The sequence below is a fragment of the Agelaius tricolor genome, unplaced genomic scaffold (assembly GCF_023055355.1).
Source record: "Agelaius tricolor isolate 1412-34295 unplaced genomic scaffold, bAgeTri1.0.p SCAF_60, whole genome shotgun sequence".
NCBI lineage: Eukaryota > Metazoa > Chordata > Aves > Passeriformes > Icteridae > Agelaius > Agelaius tricolor.
The window spans coordinates 1,204,817-1,223,026 of record NW_027269320.1 but is presented as its reverse complement, the minus strand read 5'-3'; positions in this window follow the sequence as shown (position 1 = coordinate 1,223,026).

Genomic DNA, 18,210 nt, shown 5'->3' with positions numbered 1-18,210 from the left:
GTAGACCTGATATCCCTACAGAGCTGGGTAGACCTGTTGTCCCCGGACGGAGCTGGGGTAGACCTGATGTCCCAGCGAAGCCTGGGTAGACCTGTGTTCCTGGCCAGGGCCGGGGTAGACCTGGTGTCCCGCCAGGGCGAGGACGACCTGATGTCCCGCGGGAGCGAGCTAGACCTGGTGTCACAGAGAATCCGGGGTAGACCTGGTGTCTCGCTGGAATCGGGGTAGACGTGTTTTCTCCCCAGGACTTTGTGACAGAGATCTGCTAGCCCTACGGAACAAGGGTAGACCTGTTGCCCCTATTGAGCTGAGGTAGACCAGTTGTCTCTACAGAGCTGGGTAGACCTGTTGTCCGCGGACAGAGCCGGGGTAGACCTGATGTCCCTACAGAGCTGGGTAGACCTGTTGTCCCTGGCCGGAGCTCGGGTAGACCTCATGTCCCTACAGAGCAGGGTAGACCTGTTGTCCCTGGCCGGAGCTCGTGTAGACCTGATGTCCCTACAGAGCTGGGTAGACCTGTTGTCCCCGGACGGAGCTGGGGTAGACCTGATGTCCCTACAGAGCTGGGTAGACCTGTTGTCCCTGGCCGGATCTCGGGGAGACCTGATGTTCCTACATAGCTGGGTAGACCTGTTGTCCCCGGACGGAGCTGGGGTAGACCTGATGTCCCTACAGAGCTGGGTAGAACTGTTGTCCCCGGACGGATATGGGGTAGACCTGATGTCCCTACAGGGCTGGGTAGACCTGTTGTCCCCGGATAGAGCTGGGGTAGACCTGATGTCCCTACAGAGCTGGGTAGACCTTTTGTCCTTGGCCGGAGCTCGGGTAGACCTGATGTCCCTACAGAGCTGGGTAGACCTGTTGTCCCCGGACGGAGCTGGGGTAGACCTGATGTCCCTACAGAGCTGGGTAGACCTGTTGTCCCCGGACGGAGCTCGGGTAGACCTGATATCCCTACAGAGCTGGGTAGACCTGTTGTCCCCGGACGGAGCTGGGGTAGACCTGATGTCCCAGCGAAGCCTGGGTAGACCTGTTGTCCTGGCCAGGGCCGGGGTAGACCTGGTGTCCCGCCAGGGCGAGGACGACCTGATGTCCCGCGGGAGCGAGCTAGACCTGGTGTCACAGAGAATCCGGGGTAGACCTGGTGTCTCGCTGGAATCGGGGTAGACGTGTTTTCTCCCCAGGACTTTGTGACAGAGATCTGCTAGCCCTACGGAACAAGGGTAGACCTGTTGCCCCTATTGAGCTGAGGTAGACCAGTTGTCTCTACAGAGCTGGGTAGACCTGTTGTCCGCGGACAGAGCCGGGGTAGACCTGATGTCCCTACAGAGCTGGGTAGACCTGTTGTCCCTGGCCAGAGCTCGGGTAGACCTCATGTCTCTACAGAGCAGGGTAGACCTGTTGTCCCTGGCCGGAGCTCGTGTAGACCTGATGTCCCTACAGAGCTGGGTAGACCTGTTGTCCCCGGATAGAGCTGGGGTAGACCTGATGTCCCTACAGAGCTGGGTAGACCTTTTGTCCTTGGCCGGAGCTCGGGTAGACCTGATGTCCCTACAGAGCTGGGTAGACCTGTTGTCCCCGGACGGAGCTGGGGTAGACCTGATGTCCCTACAGAGCTGGGTAGACCTCTTGTCCCTGGACGGAGCTGGGGTAGACCTGATGTCCCAGCGAAGCCCGGGTAGACCTGTTGTCCCAGGCCAGGGTCGGGGTAGACCTGTTGTCCCGCCAGGGCGAGGACGACCTGATGTTCCGCTGGAGCGAGGTTGACCTGGTCTCCCAGAGAAGCCGGGGTAGACCTGGTGTCCCGCTGGAATCGGGGTAGACCTGTTTTCTCCCCAGGACTTTGTGACAGAGATCTGCTAGCCCTACGATATAAGGGTAGACCTGTTGTCCCTATTGAGCTGAGGTAGACCAGTTGTCCCTACAGAGCAGGGTAGACCTGTTGTCCGCGGACAGAGCCGGGGTAGACCTGATGTCCCTACACAGCTGGGTAGACGTGTTGTTCCTGGCCGGAGCTCGGGGAGACCTGATGTCCCTACAGAGCGGGGTAGACCTGTTGTCCCCGGACGGAGCTGGGGTAGACCTGATGTCCCTACAGAGCTGGGTAGACCTGTGTTCCCTGGCCGGAGCTCGGGTAGACCTGATGTCCCTACAGAGCTGGGTAGACCTGTTGTCCGCGGACGGAGCTGGGGCAGACCTGATGTCCCTACAGGGCTGGGTAGACCTGTTGTCCCCGGATAGAGCTGGGGTAGACCTGATGTCCCTACAGAGCTGGGTAGACCTTTTGTCCCTGGCCGGAGCTGGGGTAGACCTGATGTCCCAGCGAAGCCAGGGTACACCTGTTGTCCGTGCCAGGACCGGGGTAGACCGGGTGTCCCGCCAGGGTGAGGACGACCTGATGTCCTGCTAGAGCGAGGTAGACCTGGTCTCCCAGAGAAGCCGGGGTAGACCTGGTGTCCCCCTGGAATCGGGGTAGACCTGTTGTCTCCCCAGGACTTTGTGACAGAGATCTGCTAGCCCTACGGAACAAGGGTAGACCTGTTGCCCCTATTGAGCTGAGGTAGACCAGTTGTCGCTACAGAGCTGGGTAGACCTGTTGTCCGCGGACAGAGCCGGGGTAGACCTGATGTCCCTACAGGGCTGGGTAGACGTGTTGTTCCTGGCCGGACCTCGGGGAGAACTGATGTCCCTACAGAGCTGGGTAGACCTGTTGTCCCCGGACGGAGCTGGGGTAGACCTGATGTCCCTACAGAGCTGGGTAGACCTGTTGTCCCCGGACGGAGCTGGGGTAGACCTGATGTCCCTACAGAGCTGGGTAGACCTGTTGTCCCTGGCCGGAGCTCGGGTAGACCTGATGTTCCTACATAGCTGGGTAGACCTGTTGTCCCCGGACGGAGCTGGGGTAGACCTGATGTCCCTACAGAGCTGGGTAGAACTGTTGTCCCCGGACGGATATGGGGTAGACCTGATGTCCCTACAGGGCTGGGTAGACCTGTTGTCCCCGGATAGAGCTGGGGTAGACCTGATGTCCCTACAGAGCTGGGTAGACCTTTTGTCCTTGGCCGGAGCTCGGGTAGACCTGATGTCCCTACAGAGCTGGGTAGACCTGTTGTCCCCGGACGGAGCTGGGGTAGACCTGATGTCCCTACAGAGCAGGGTAGACCTGTGTTCCCCGGACGGAGCTGGGGTAGACCTGATGTCCCAGCGAAGCCCGGGTAGACCTGTTGTCCCAGGCCAGGGTCGGGGTAGACCTGTTGTCCCGCCAGGGCGAGGACGACCTGATGTTCCGCTGGAGCGAGGTTGACCTGGTCTCCCAGAGAAGCCGGGGTAGACCTGGTGTCCCGCTGGAATCGGGGTAGACCTGTTGTCTCCCCAGGACTTTGTGACAGAGATCTGCTAGCCCTACGATATAAGGGTAGACCTGTTGTCCCTATTGAGCTGAGGTAGACCAGTTGTCCCTACAGAGCAGGGTAGACCTGTTGTCCCTGGCCGGAGCTGGGGTAGACCTGATGTCCCAGCGAAGCCTGGGTAGACCTGTTGTCCCTGGCCGGGGTCGGGGTAGACCTGTGGTCCCGCCAGGGCGAGGACGACCTGATGTCCCGCTGGAGTGAGGTAGACCTGGTCTCCCAGAGAAGCCGGGGTAGACCTCTTGTCCCGCTGGAATCGGGGTAGACCTGTTGACTCCCCAGGACTTTGTTACAGAGGTCTGCTAACCCTACGGAACAAGGGTAGACCTGTTGTCCCTATTGAGCTGAGGTAGACCAGTTGTCCCTACAGAGCTGGGTAGACCTGTTTTCCCCGGACGGAGCTGGGGTAGACCTGATGTCCCTACAGAGCTGGGTAGACCTGTTTTCCCCGGATGGAGCTGGGGTAGACCTGATGTCCCTACAGGGCTGGGTAGACCTGTTGTCCCCGGACGGAGCTGGGGTAGACCTGATGTCCCTACAGAGCTGGGTAGACCTGTTGTCCCTGGCCGGAGCTCGGGTAGACCTGATGTCCCTACAGAGCTGGGTAGACCTGTTGTCCCCGGACGGAGCTGGGGTAGACCTGATATCCCTACAGAGCTGGGTAGACCTGTTGTCCCCGGACGGAGCTGGGGTAGACCTGATGTCCCAGCGAAGCCTGGGTAGACCTGTTGTCCTGGCCAGGGCCGGGGTAGACCTGGTGTCCCGCCAGGGCGAGGACGACCTGATGTCCCGCGGGAGCGAGCTAGACCTGGTGTCACAGAGAATCCGGGGTAGACCTGGTGTCTCGCTGGAATCGGGGTAGACGTGTTTTCTCCCCAGGACTTTGTGACAGAGATCTGCTAGCCCTACGGAACAAGGGTAGACCTGTTGCCCCTATTGAGCTGAGGTAGACCAGTTGTCTCTACAGAGCTGGGTAGACCTGTTGTCCGCGGACAGAGCCGGGGTAGACCTGATGTCCCTACAGAGCTGGGTAGACCTGTTGTCCCTGGCCGGAGCTCGGGTAGACCTGATGTCCCTACAGAGCTGGGTAGACCTGTTGTCCCTGGCCGGAGCTCGTGTAGACCTGATGTCCCTACAGAGCTGGGTAGACCTGTTGTCCCCGGACGGAGCTGGGGTAGACCTGATGTCCCTACAGAGCTGGGTAGACCTGTTGTCCCTGGCCGGAGCTCGGGTAGACCTGATGTTCCTACATAGCTGGGTAGACCTGTTGTCCCCGGACGGAGCTGGGGTAGACCTGATGTCCCTACAGAGCTGGGTAGAACTGTTGTCCCCGGACGGATATGGGGTAGACCTGATGTCCCTACAGGGCTGGGTAGACCTGTTGTCCCCGGATAGAGCTGGGGTAGACCTGATGTCCCTACAGAGCTGGGTAGACCTTTTGTCCTTGGCCGGAGCTCGGGTAGACCTGATGTCCCTACAGAGCTGGGTAGACCTGTTGTCCCCGGACGGAGCTGGGGTAGACCTGATGTCCCTACAGAGCTGGGTAGACCTGTTGTCCCCGGACGGAGCTGGGGTAGACCTGATGTCCCAGCGAAGCCCGGGTAGACCTGTTGTCCCAGGCCAGGGTCGGGGTAGACCTGTTGTCCCGCCAGGGCGAGGACGACCTGATGTTCCGCTGGAGCGAGGTTGACCTGGTCTCCCAGAGAAGCCGGGGCAGACCTGGTGTCCCGCTGGAATCGGGGTAGACCTGTTGTCTCCCCAGGACTTTGTGACAGAGATCTGCTAGCCCTACGATATAAGGGTAGACCTGTTGTCCCTATTGAGCTGAGGTAGACCAGTTGTCCCTACAGAGCAGGGTAGACCTGTTGTCCGCGGACAGAGCCGGGGTAGACCTGATGTCCCTACACAGCTGGGTAGACGTGTTGTTCCTGGCCGGAGCTCGGGGAGACCTGATGTCCCTACAGAGCGGGGTAGACCTGTTGTCCCCGGACGGAGCTGGGGTAGACCTGATGTCCCTACAGAGCTGGGTAGACCTGTTGTCCCTGGCCGGAGCTCGGGTAGACCTGATGTCCCTACAGAGCTGGGTAGACCTGTTGTCCGCGGACGGAGCTGGGGCAGACCTGATGTCCCTACAGGGCTGGGTAGACCTGTTGTCCCCGGATAGAGCTGGGGTAGACCTGATGTCCCTACAGAGCTGGGTAGACCTTTTGTCCCTGGCCGGAGCTGGGGTAGACCTGATGTCCCAGCGAAGCCAGGGTACACCTGTTGTCCGTGCCAGGACCGGGGTAGACCGGGTGTCCCGCCAGGGTGAGGACGACCTGATGTCCTGCTAGAGCGAGGTAGACCTGGTCTCCCAGAGAAGCCGGGGTAGACCTGGTGTCCCCCTGGAATCGGGGTAGACCTGTTGTCTCCCCAGGACTTTGTGACAGAGATCTGCTAGCCCTACGGAACAAGGGTAGACCTGTTGCCCCTATTGAGCTGAGGTAGACCAGTTGTCGCTACAGAGCTGGGTAGACCTGTTGTCCGCGGACAGAGCCGGGGTAGACCTGATGTCCCTACAGGGCTGGGTAGACGTGTTGTTCCTGGCCGGACCTCGGGGAGAACTGATGTCCCTACAGAGCTGGGTAGACCTGTTGTCCCCGGACGGAGCTGGGGTAGACCTGATGTCCCTACAGAGCTGGGTAGACCTGTTGTCCCCGGACGGAGCTGGGGTAGACCTGATGTCCCTACAGAGCTGGGTAGACCTGTTGTCCCTGGCCGGAGCTCGGGTAGACCTGATGTTCCTACATAGCTGGGTAGACCTGTTGTCCCCGGACGGAGCTGGGGTAGACCTGATGTCCCTACAGAGCTGGGTAGAACTGTTGTCCCCGGACGGATATGGGGTAGACCTGATGTCCCTACAGGGCTGGGTAGACCTGTTGTCCCCGGATAGAGCTGGGGTAGACCTGATGTCCCTACAGAGCTGGGTAGACCTTTTGTCCTTGGCCGGAGCTCGGGTAGACCTGATGTCCCTACAGAGCTGGGTAGACCTGTTGTCCCCGGACGGAGCTGGGGTAGACCTGATGTCCCTACAGAGCAGGGTAGACCTGTGTTCCCCGGACGGAGCTGGGGTAGACCTGATGTCCCAGCGAAGCCCGGGTAGACCTGTTGTCCCAGGCCAGGGTCGGGGTAGACCTGTTGTCCCGCCAGGGCGAGGACGACCTGATGTTCCGCTGGAGCGAGGTTGACCTGGTCTCCCAGAGAAGCCGGGGTAGACCTGGTGTCCCGCTGGAATCGGGGTAGACCTGTTGTCTCCCCAGGACTTTGTGACAGAGATCTGCTAGCCCTACGATATAAGGGTAGACCTGTTGTCCCTATTGAGCTGAGGTAGACCAGTTGTCCCTACAGAGCAGGGTAGACCTGTTGTCCCTGGCCGGAGCTGGGGTAGACCTGATGTCCCAGCGAAGCCTGGGTAGACCTGTTGTCCCTGGCCGGGGTCGGGGTAGACCTGTGGTCCCGCCAGGGCGAGGACGACCTGATGTCCCGCTGGAGTGAGGTAGACCTGGTCTCCCAGAGAAGCCGGGGTAGACCTCTTGTCCCGCTGGAATCGGGGTAGACCTGTTGACTCCCCAGGACTTTGTTACAGAGGTCTGCTAACCCTACGGAACAAGGGTAGACCTGTTGTCCCTATTGAGCTGAGGTAGACCAGTTGTCCCTACAGAGCTGGGTAGACCTGTTTTCCCCGGACGGAGCTGGGGTAGACCTGATGTCCCTACAGAGCTGGGTAGACCTGTTTTCCCCGGATGGAGCTGGGGTAGACCTGATGTCCCTACAGGGCTGGGTAGACCTGTTGTCCCCGGACGGAGCTGGGGTAGACCTGATGTCCCTACAGAGCTGGGTAGACCTGTTGTCCCTGGCCGGAGCTCGGGTAGACCTGATGTCCCTACAGAGCTGGGTAGACCTGTTGTCCCCGGACGGAGCTGGGGTAGACCTGATATCCCTACAGAGCTGGGTAGACCTGTTGTCCCCGGACGGAGCTGGGGTAGACCTGATGTCCCAGCGAAGCCTGGGTAGACCTGTTGTCCTGGCCAGGGCCGGGGTAGACCTGGTGTCCCGCCAGGGCGAGGACGACCTGATGTCCCGCGGGAGCGAGCTAGACCTGGTGTCACAGAGAATCCGGGGTAGACCTGGTGTCTCGCTGGAATCGGGGTAGACGTGTTTTCTCCCCAGGACTTTGTGACAGAGATCTGCTAGCCCTACGGAACAAGGGTAGACCTGTTGCCCCTATTGAGCTGAGGTAGACCAGTTGTCTCTACAGAGCTGGGTAGACCTGTTGTCCGCGGACAGAGCCGGGGTAGACCTGATGTCCCTACAGAGCTGGGTAGACCTGTTGTCCCTGGCCGGAGCTCGGGTAGACCTGATGTCCCTACAGAGCTGGGTAGACCTGTTGTCCCTGGCCGGAGCTCGTGTAGACCTGATGTCCCTACAGAGCTGGGTAGACCTGTTGTCCCCGGACGGAGCTGGGGTAGACCTGATGTCCCTACAGAGCTGGGTAGACCTGTTGTCCCTGGCCGGAGCTCGGGTAGACCTGATGTTCCTACATAGCTGGGTAGACCTGTTGTCCCCGGACGGAGCTGGGGTAGACCTGATGTCCCTACAGAGCTGGGTAGAACTGTTGTCCCCGGACGGATATGGGGTAGACCTGATGTCCCTACAGGGCTGGGTAGACCTGTTGTCCCCGGATAGAGCTGGGGTAGACCTGATGTCCCTACAGAGCTGGGTAGACCTTTTGTCCTTGGCCGGAGCTCGGGTAGACCTGATGTCCCTACAGAGCTGGGTAGACCTGTTGTCCCCGGACGGAGCTGGGGTAGACCTGATGTCCCTACAGAGCTGGGTAGACCTGTTGTCCCCGGACGGAGCTGGGGTAGACCTGATGTCCCAGCGAAGCCCGGGTAGACCTGTTGTCCCAGGCCAGGGTCGGGGTAGACCTGTTGTCCCGCCAGGGCGAGGACGACCTGATGTTCCGCTGGAGCGAGGTTGACCTGGTCTCCCAGAGAAGCCGGGGCAGACCTGGTGTCCCGCTGGAATCGGGGTAGACCTGTTGTCTCCCCAGGACTTTGTGACAGAGATCTGCTAGCCCTACGATATAAGGGTAGACCTGTTGTCCCTATTGAGCTGAGGTAGACCAGTTGTCCCTACAGAGCAGGGTAGACCTGTTGTCCGCGGACAGAGCCGGGGTAGACCTGATGTCCCTACACAGCTGGGTAGACGTGTTGTTCCTGGCCGGAGCTCGGGTAGACCTGATGTCCCTACAGAGCGGGGTAGACCTGTTGTCCCCGGACGGAGCTGGGGTAGACCTGATGTCCCTACAGAGCTGGGTAGACCTGTTGTCCCTGGCCGGAGCTCGGGTAGACCTGATGTCCCTACAGAGCTGGGTAGACCTGTTGTCCGCGGACGGAGCTGGGGCAGACCTGATGTCCCTACAGGGCTGGGTAGACCTGTTGTCCCCGGATAGAGCTGGGGTAGACCTGATGTCCCTACAGAGCTGGGTAGACCTTTTGTCCCTGGCCGGAGCTGGGGTAGACCTGATGTCCCAGCGAAGCCAGGGTACACCTGTTGTCCGTGCCAGGACCGGGGTAGACCGGGTGTCCCGCCAGGGTGAGGACGACCTGATGTCCTGCTAGAGCGAGGTAGACCTGGTCTCCCAGAGAAGCCGGGGTAGACCTGGTGTCCCGCTGGAATCGGGCTAGACCTGTTGTCTCCCCAGGACTTTGTGACAGAGATCTGCTAGCCCTACGGAACAAGGGTAGACCTGTTGCCCCTATTGAGCTGAGGTAGACCAGTTGTCGCTACAGAGCTGGGTAGACCTGTTCTCCGCGGACAGAGCCGGGGTAGACCTGATGTCCCTACAGGGCTGGGTAGACGTGTTGTTCCTGGCCGGACCTCAGGGAGACCTGATGTCCCTACAGAGCTGGGTAGACCTGTTGTCCCCGGACGGAGCTGGGGTAGACCTGATGTTCCTACATAGCTGGGTAGACCTGTTGTCCCCGGACGGAGCTGGGGTAGACCTGATGTCCCTACAGAGCTGGGTAGAACTGTTGTCCCCGGACGGATATGGGGTAGACCTGATGTCCCTACAGGGCTGGGTAGACCTGTTGTCCCCGGATAGAGCTGGGGTAGACCTGATGTCCCTACAGAGCTGGGTAGACCTTTTGTCCTTGGCCGGAGCTCGGGTAGACCTGATGTCCCTACAGAGCTGGGTAGACCTGTTGTCCCCGGACGGAGCTGGGGTAGACCTGATGTCCCTACAGAGCTGGGTAGACCTGTGTTCCCCGGACGGAGCTGGGGTAGACCTGATGTCCCAGCGAAGCCCGGGTAGACCTGTTGTCCCAGGCCAGGGTCGGGGTAGACCTGTTGTCCCGCCAGGGCGAGGACGACCTGATGTTCCGCTGGAGCGAGGTTGACCTGGTCTCCCAGAGAAGCCGGGGTAGACCTGGTGTCCCGCTGGAATCGGGGTAGACCTGTTGTCTCCCCAGGACTTTGTGACAGAGATCTGCTAGCCCTACGATATAAGGGTAGACCTGTTGTCCCTATTGAGCTGAGGTAGACCAGTTGTCCCTACAGAGCAGGGTAGACCTGTTGTCCCTGGCCGGAGCTGGCGTAGACCTGATGTCCCAGCGAAGCCTGGGTAGACCTGTTGTCCCTGGCCGGGGTCGGGGTAGACCTGTGGTCCCGCCAGGGCGAGGACGACCTGATGTCCCGCTGGAGTGAGGTAGACCTGGTCTCCCAGAGAAGCCGGGGTAGACCTCTTGTCCCGCTGGAATCGGGGTAGACCTGTTGACTCCCCAGGACTTTGTTGCAGAGGTCTGCTAACCCTACGGAACAAGGGTAGACCTGTTGTCCCTATTGAGCTGAGGTAGACCAGTTGTCCCTACAGAGCTGGGTAGACCTGTTTTCCCCGGACGGAGCTGGGGTAGACCTGATGTCCCTACAGAGCTGGGTAGACCTGTTTTCCCCGGATGGAGCTGGGGTAGACCTGATGTCCCTACAGGGCTGGGTAGACCTGTTGTCCCCGGACGGAGCTGGGGTAGACCTGATGTCCCTACAGAGCTGGGTAGACCTGTTGTCCCTGGCCGGAGCTCGGGTAGACCTGATGTCCCTACAGAGCTGGGTAGACCTGTTGTCCCCGGACGGAGCTGGGGTAGACCTGATATCCCTACAGAGCTGGGTAGACCTGTTGTCCCCGGACGGAGCTGGGGTAGACCTGATGTCCCAGCGAAGCCTGGGTAGACCTGTTGTCCTGGCCAGGGCCGGGGTAGACCTGGTGTCCCGCCAGGGCGAGGACGACCTGATGTCCCGCGGGAGCGAGCTAGACCTGGTGTCACAGAGAATCCGGGGTAGACCTGGTGTCTCGCTGGAATCGGGGTAGACGTGTTTTCTCCCCAGGACTTTGTGACAGAGATCTGCTAGCCCTACGGAACAAGGGTAGACCTGTTGCCCCTATTGAGCTGAGGTAGACCAGTTGTCTCTACAGAGCTGGGTAGACCTGTTGTCCGCGGACAGAGCCGGGGTAGACCTGATGTCCCTACAGAGCTGGGTAGACCTGTTGTCCCTGGCCGGAGCTCGGGTAGACCTGATGTCCCTACAGAGCTGGGTAGACCTGTTGTCCCTGGCCGGAGCTCGTGTAGACCTGATGTCCCTACAGAGCTGGGTAGACCTGTTGTCCCCGGACGGAGCTGGGGTAGACCTGATGTCCCTACAGAGCTGGGTAGACCTGTTGTCCCTGGCCGGAGCTCGGGTAGACCTGATGTTCCTACATAGCTGGGTAGACCTGTTGTCCCCGGACGGAGCTGGGGTAGACCTGATGTCCCTACAGAGCTGGGTAGAACTGTTGTCCCCGGACGGATATGGGGTAGACCTGATGTCCCTACAGGGCTGGGTAGACCTGTTGTCCCCGGATAGAGCTGGGGTAGACCTGATGTCCCTACAGAGCTGGGTAGACCTTTTGTCCTTGGCCGGAGCTCGGGTAGACCTGATGTCCCTACAGAGCTGGGTAGACCTGTTGTCCCCGGACGGAGCTGGGGTAGACCTGATGTCCCTACAGAGCTGGGTAGACCTGTTGTCCCCGGACGGAGCTGGGGTAGACCTGATGTCCCAGCGAAGCCCGGGTAGACCTGTTGTCCCAGGCCAGGGTCGGGGTAGACCTGTTGTCCCGCCAGGGCGAGGACGACCTGATGTTCCGCTGGAGCGAGGTTGACCTGGTCTCCCAGAGAAGCCGGGGCAGACCTGGTGTCCCGCTGGAATCGGGGTAGACCTGTTGTCTCCCCAGGACTTTGTGACAGAGATCTGCTAGCCCTACGATATAAGGGTAGACCTGTTGTCCCTATTGAGCTGAGGTAGACCAGTTGTCCCTACAGAGCAGGGTAGACCTGTTGTCCGCGGACAGAGCCGGGGTAGACCTGATGTCCCTACACAGCTGGGTAGACGTGTTGTTCCTGGCCGGAGCTCGGGTAGACCTGATGTCCCTACAGAGCGGGGTAGACCTGTTGTCCCCGGACGGAGCTGGGGTAGACCTGATGTCCCTACAGAGCTGGGTAGACCTGTTGTCCCTGGCCGGAGCTCGGGTAGACCTGATGTCCCTACAGAGCTGGGTAGACCTGTTGTCCGCGGACGGAGCTGGGGCAGACCTGATGTCCCTACAGGGCTGGGTAGACCTGTTGTCCCCGGATAGAGCTGGGGTAGACCTGATGTCCCTACAGAGCTGGGTAGACCTTTTGTCCCTGGCCGGAGCTGGGGTAGACCTGATGTCCCAGCGAAGCCAGGGTACACCTGTTGTCCGTGCCAGGACCGGGGTAGACCGGGTGTCCCGCCAGGGTGAGGACGACCTGATGTCCTGCTAGAGCGAGGTAGACCTGGTCTCCCAGAGAAGCCGGGGTAGACCTGGTGTCCCGCTGGAATCGGGCTAGACCTGTTGTCTCCCCAGGACTTTGTGACAGAGATCTGCTAGCCCTACGGAACAAGGGTAGACCTGTTGCCCCTATTGAGCTGAGGTAGACCAGTTGTCGCTACAGAGCTGGGTAGACCTGTTCTCCGCGGACAGAGCCGGGGTAGACCTGATGTCCCTACAGGGCTGGGTAGACGTGTTGTTCCTGGCCGGACCTCAGGGAGACCTGATGTCCCTACAGAGCTGGGTAGACCTGTTGTCCCCGGACGGAGCTGGGGTAGACCTGATGTTCCTACATAGCTGGGTAGACCTGTTGTCCCCGGACGGAGCTGGGGTAGACCTGATGTCCCTACAGAGCTGGGTAGAACTGTTGTCCCCGGACGGATATGGGGTAGACCTGATGTCCCTACAGGGCTGGGTAGACCTGTTGTCCCCGGATAGAGCTGGGGTAGACCTGATGTCCCTACAGAGCTGGGTAGACCTTTTGTCCTTGGCCGGAGCTCGGGTAGACCTGATGTCCCTACAGAGCTGGGTAGACCTGTTGTCCCCGGACGGAGCTGGGGTAGACCTGATGTCCCTACAGAGCTGGGTAGACCTGTGTTCCCCGGACGGAGCTGGGGTAGACCTGATGTCCCAGCGAAGCCCGGGTAGACCTGTTGTCCCAGGCCAGGGTCGGGGTAGACCTGTTGTCCCGCCAGGGCGAGGACGACCTGATGTTCCGCTGGAGCGAGGTTGACCTGGTCTCCCAGAGAAGCCGGGGTAGACCTGGTGTCCCGCTGGAATCGGGGTAGACCTGTTGTCTCCCCAGGACTTTGTGACAGAGATCTGCTAGCCCTACGATATAAGGGTAGACCTGTTGTCCCTATTGAGCTGAGGTAGACCAGTTGTCCCTACAGAGCAGGGTAGACCTGTTGTCCCTGGCCGGAGCTGGCGTAGACCTGATGTCCCAGCGAAGCCTGGGTAGACCTGTTGTCCCTGGCCGGGGTCGGGGTAGACCTGTGGTCCCGCCAGGGCGAGGACGACCTGATGTCCCGCTGGAGTGAGGTAGACCTGGTCTCCCAGAGAAGCCGGGGTAGACCTCTTGTCCCGCTGGAATCGGGGTAGACCTGTTGACTCCCCAGGACTTTGTTGCAGAGGTCTGCTAACCCTACGGAACAAGGGTAGACCTGTTGTCCCTATTGAGCTGAGGTAGACCAGTTGTCCCTACAGAGCTGGGTAGACCTGTTTTCCCCGGACGGAGCTGGGGTAGACCTGATGTCCCTACAGAGCTGGGTAGACCTGTTTTCCCCGGATGGAGCTGGGGTAGACCTGATGTCCCTACAGGGCTGGGTAGACCTGTTGTCCCCGGACGGAGCTGGGGTAGACCTGATGTCCCTACAGAGCTGGGTAGACCTGTTGTCCCTGGCCGGAGCTCGGGTAGACCTGATGTCCCTACAGAGCTGGGTAGACCTGTTGTCCCCGGACGGAGCTGGGGTAGACCTGATATCCCTACAGAGCTGGGTAGACCTGTTGTCCCCGGACGGAGCTGGGGTAGACCTGATGTCCCAGCGAAGCCTGGGTAGACCTGTGTTCCTGGCCAGGGCCGGGGTAGACCTGGTGTCCCGCCGGAGCGAGCTAGACCTGGTGTCACAGAGAATCCGGGGTAGACCTGGTGTCTCGCTGGAATCGGGGTAGACGTGTTTTCTCCCCAGGACTTTGTGACAGAGATCTGCTAACCCTACGGAACAAGGGTAGACCTGTTGCCCCTATTGAGCTGAGGTAGACCAGTTGTCTCTACAGAGCTGGGTAGACCTGTTGTCCGCGGACAGAGCCGGGGTAGACCTGATGTCCCTACAGAGCTGGGTAGACCTGTTGTCCCTGGCCGGAGTTCGGGTAGACCTCATGTCCCTACAGAGCTGGGTAGACCTGTTGTCCCTGGCCGGAGCTCGTGTAGACCTGATGTCCCTACAGAGCAGGGTAGACCTGTTGTCCCCGGACGGAGCTGGGGTAGACCTGATGTCCCTACAGAGCAGGGTAGACCTGTTGTCCCTGGCCGGATCTCGGGTAGACCTGATGTTCCTACATAGCTGGGTAGACCTGTTGTCCCCGGACGGAGCTGGGGTAGACCTGATGTCCCTACAGAGCTGGGTAGACCTGTTGTCCCTGGCCAGAGCTCGGGTAGACCTCATGTCTCTACAGAGCAGGGTAGACCTGTTGTCCCTGGCCGGAGCTCGTGTAGACCTGATGTCCCTACAGAGCTGGGTAGACCTGTTGTCCCCGGATAGAGCTGGGGTAGACCTGATGTCCCTACAGAGCTGGGTAGACCTTTTGTCCTTGGCCGGAGCTCGGGTAGACCTGATGTCCCTACAGAGCTGGGTAGACCTGTTGTCCCCGGACGGAGCTGGGGTAGACCTGATGTCCCTACAGAGCTGGGTAGACCTGTTGTCCCCGGACGGAGCTGGGGTAGACCTGATGTCCCAGCGAAGCCCGGGTAGACCTGTTGTCCCAGGCCAGGGTCGGGGTAGACCTGTTGTCCCGCCAGGGCGAGGACGACCTGATGTTCCGCTGGAGCGAGGTTGACCTGGTCTCCCAGAGAAGCCGGGGTAGACCTGGTGTCCCGCTGGAATCGGGGTAGACCTGTTTTCTCCCCAGGACTTTGTGACAGAGATCTGCTAGCCCTACGATATAAGGGTAGACCTGTTGTCCCTATTGAGCTGAGGTAGACCAGTTGTCCCTACAGAGCAGGGTAGACCTGTTGTCCGCGGACAGAGCCGGGGTAGACCTGATGTCCCTACACAGCTGGGTAGACGTGTTGTTCCTGGCCGGAGCTCGGGGAGACCTGATGTCCCTACAGAGCGGGGTAGACCTGTTGTCCCCGGACGGAGCTGGGGTAGACCTGATGTCCCTACAGAGCTGGGTAGACCTGTTGTCCCTGGCCGGAGCTCGGGTAGACCTGATGTCCCTACAGAGCTGGGTAGACCTGTTGTCCGCGGACGGAGCTGGGGCAGACCTGATGTCCCTACAGGGCTGGGTAGACCTGTTGTCCCCGGATAGAGCTGGGGTAGACCTGATGTCCCTACAGAGCTGGGTAGACCTTTTGTCCCTGGCCGGAGCTGGGGTAGACCTGATGTCCCAGCGAAGCCAGGGTACACCTGTTGTCCGTGCCAGGACCGGGGTAGACCGGGTGTCCCGCCAGGGTGAGGACGACCTGATGTCCTGCTAGAGCGAGGTAGACCTGGTCTCCCAGAGAAGCCGGGGTAGACCTGGTGTCCCCCTGGAATCGGGGTAGACCTGTTGTCTCCCCAGGACTTTGTGACAGAGATCTGCTAGCCCTACGGAACAAGGGTAGACCTGTTGCCCCTATTGAGCTGAGGTAGACCAGTTGTCGCTACAGAGCTGGGTAGACCTGTTGTCCGCGGACAGAGCCGGGGTAGACCTGATGTCCCTACAGGGCTGGGTAGACGTGTTGTTCCTGGCCGGACCTCGGGGAGAACTGATGTCCCTACAGAGCTGGGTAGACCTGTTGTCCCCGGACGGAGCTGGGGTAGACCTGATGTCCCTACAGAGCTGGGTAGACCTGTTGTCCCCGGACGGAGCTGGGGTAGACCTGATGTCCCTACAGAGCTGGGTAGACCTGTTGTCCCTGGCCGGAGCTCGGGTAGACCTGATGTTCCTACATAGCTGGGTAGACCTGTTGTCCCCGGACGGAGCTGGGGTAGACCTGATGTCCCTACAGAGCTGGGTAGAACTGTTGTCCCCGGACGGATATGGGGTAGACCTGATGTCCCTACAGGGCTGGGTAGACCTGTTGTCCCCGGATAGAGCTGGGGTAGACCTGATGTCCCTACAGAGCTGGGTAGACCTTTTGTCCTTGGCCGGAGCTCGGGTAGACCTGATGTCCCTACAGAGCTGGGTAGACCTGTTGTCCCCGGACGGAGCTGGGGTAGACCTGATGTCCCTACAGAGCAGGGTAGACCTGTGTTCCCCGGACGGAGCTGGGGTAGACCTGATGTCCCAGCGAAGCCCGGGTAGACCTGTTGTCCCAGGCCAGGGTCGGGGTAGACCTGTTGTCCCGCCAGGGCGAGGACGACCTGATGTTCCGCTGGAGCGAGGTTGACCTGGTCTCCCAGAGAAGCCGGGGTAGACCTGGTGTCCCGCTGGAATCGGGGTAGACCTGTTGTCTCCCCAGGACTTTGTGACAGAGATCTGCTAGCCCTACGATATAAGGGTAGACCTGTTGTCCCTATTGAGCTGAGGTAGACCAGTTGTCCCTACAGAGCAGGGTAGACCTGTTGTCCCTGGCCGGAGCTGGGGTAGACCTGATGTCCCAGCGAAGCCTGGGTAGACCTGTTGTCCCTGGCCGGGGTCGGGGTAGACCTGTGGTCCCGCCAGGGCGAGGACGACCTGATGTCCCGCTGGAGTGAGGTAGACCTGGTCTCCCAGAGAAGCCGGGGTAGACCTCTTGTCCCGCTGGAATCGGGGTAGACCTGTTGACTCCCCAGGACTTTGTTACAGAGGTCTGCTAACCCTACGGAACAAGGGTAGACCTGTTGTCCCTATTGAGCTGAGGTAGACCAGTTGTCCCTACAGAGCTGGGTAGACCTGTTTTCCCCGGACGGAGCTGGGGTAGACCTGATGTCCCTACAGAGCTGGGTAGACCTGTTTTCCCCGGATGGAGCTGGGGTAGACCTGATGTCCCTACAGGGCTGGGTAGACCTGTTGTCCCCGGACGGAGCTGGGGTAGACCTGATGTCCCTACAGAGCTGGGTAGACCTGTTGTCCCTGGCCGGAGCTCGGGTAGACCTGATGTCCCTACAGAGCTGGGTAGACCTGTTGTCCCCGGACGGAGCTGGGGTAGACCTGATATCCCTACAGAGCTGGGTAGACCTGTTGTCCCCGGACGGAGCTGGGGTAGACCTGATGTCCCAGCGAAGCCTGGGTAGACCTGTTGTCCTGGCCAGGGCCGGGGTAGACCTGGTGTCCCGCCAGGGCGAGGACGACCTGATGTCCCGCGGGAGCGAGCTAGACCTGGTGTCACAGAGAATCCGGGGTAGACCTGGTGTCTCGCTGGAATCGGGGTAGACGTGTTTTCTCCCCAGGACTTTGTGACAGAGATCTGCTAGCCCTACGGAACAAGGGTAGACCTGTTGCCCCTATTGAGCTGAGGTAGACCAGTTGTCTCTACAGAGCTGGGTAGACCTGTTGTCCGCGGACAGAGCCGGGGTAGACCTGATGTCCCTACAGAGCTGGGTAGACCTGTTGTCCCTGGCCGGAGCTCGGGTAGACCTGATGTCCCTACAGAGCTGGGTAGACCTGTTGTCCCTGGCCGGAGCTCGTGTAGACCTGATGTCCCTACAGAGCTGGGTAGACCTGTTGTCCCCGGACGGAGCTGGGGTAGACCTGATGTCCCTACAGAGCTGGGTAGACCTGTTGTCCCTGGCCGGAGCTCGGGTAGACCTGATGTTCCTACATAGCTGGGTAGACCTGTTGTCCCCGGACGGAGCTGGGGTAGACCTGATGTCCCTACAGAGCTGGGTAGAACTGTTGTCCCCGGACGGATATGGGGTAGACCTGATGTCCCTACAGGGCTGGGTAGACCTGTTGTCCCCGGATAGAGCTGGGGTAGACCTGATGTCCCTACAGAGCTGGGTAGACCTTTTGTCCTTGGCCGGAGCTCGGGTAGACCTGATGTCCCTACAGAGCTGGGTAGACCTGTTGTCCCCGGACGGAGCTGGGGTAGACCTGATGTCCCTACAGAGCTGGGTAGACCTGTTGTCCCCGGACGGAGCTGGGGTAGACCTGATGTCCCAGCGAAGCCCGGGTAGACCTGTTGTCCCAGGCCAGGGTCGGGGTAGACCTGTTGTCCCGCCAGGGCGAGGACGACCTGATGTTCCGCTGGAG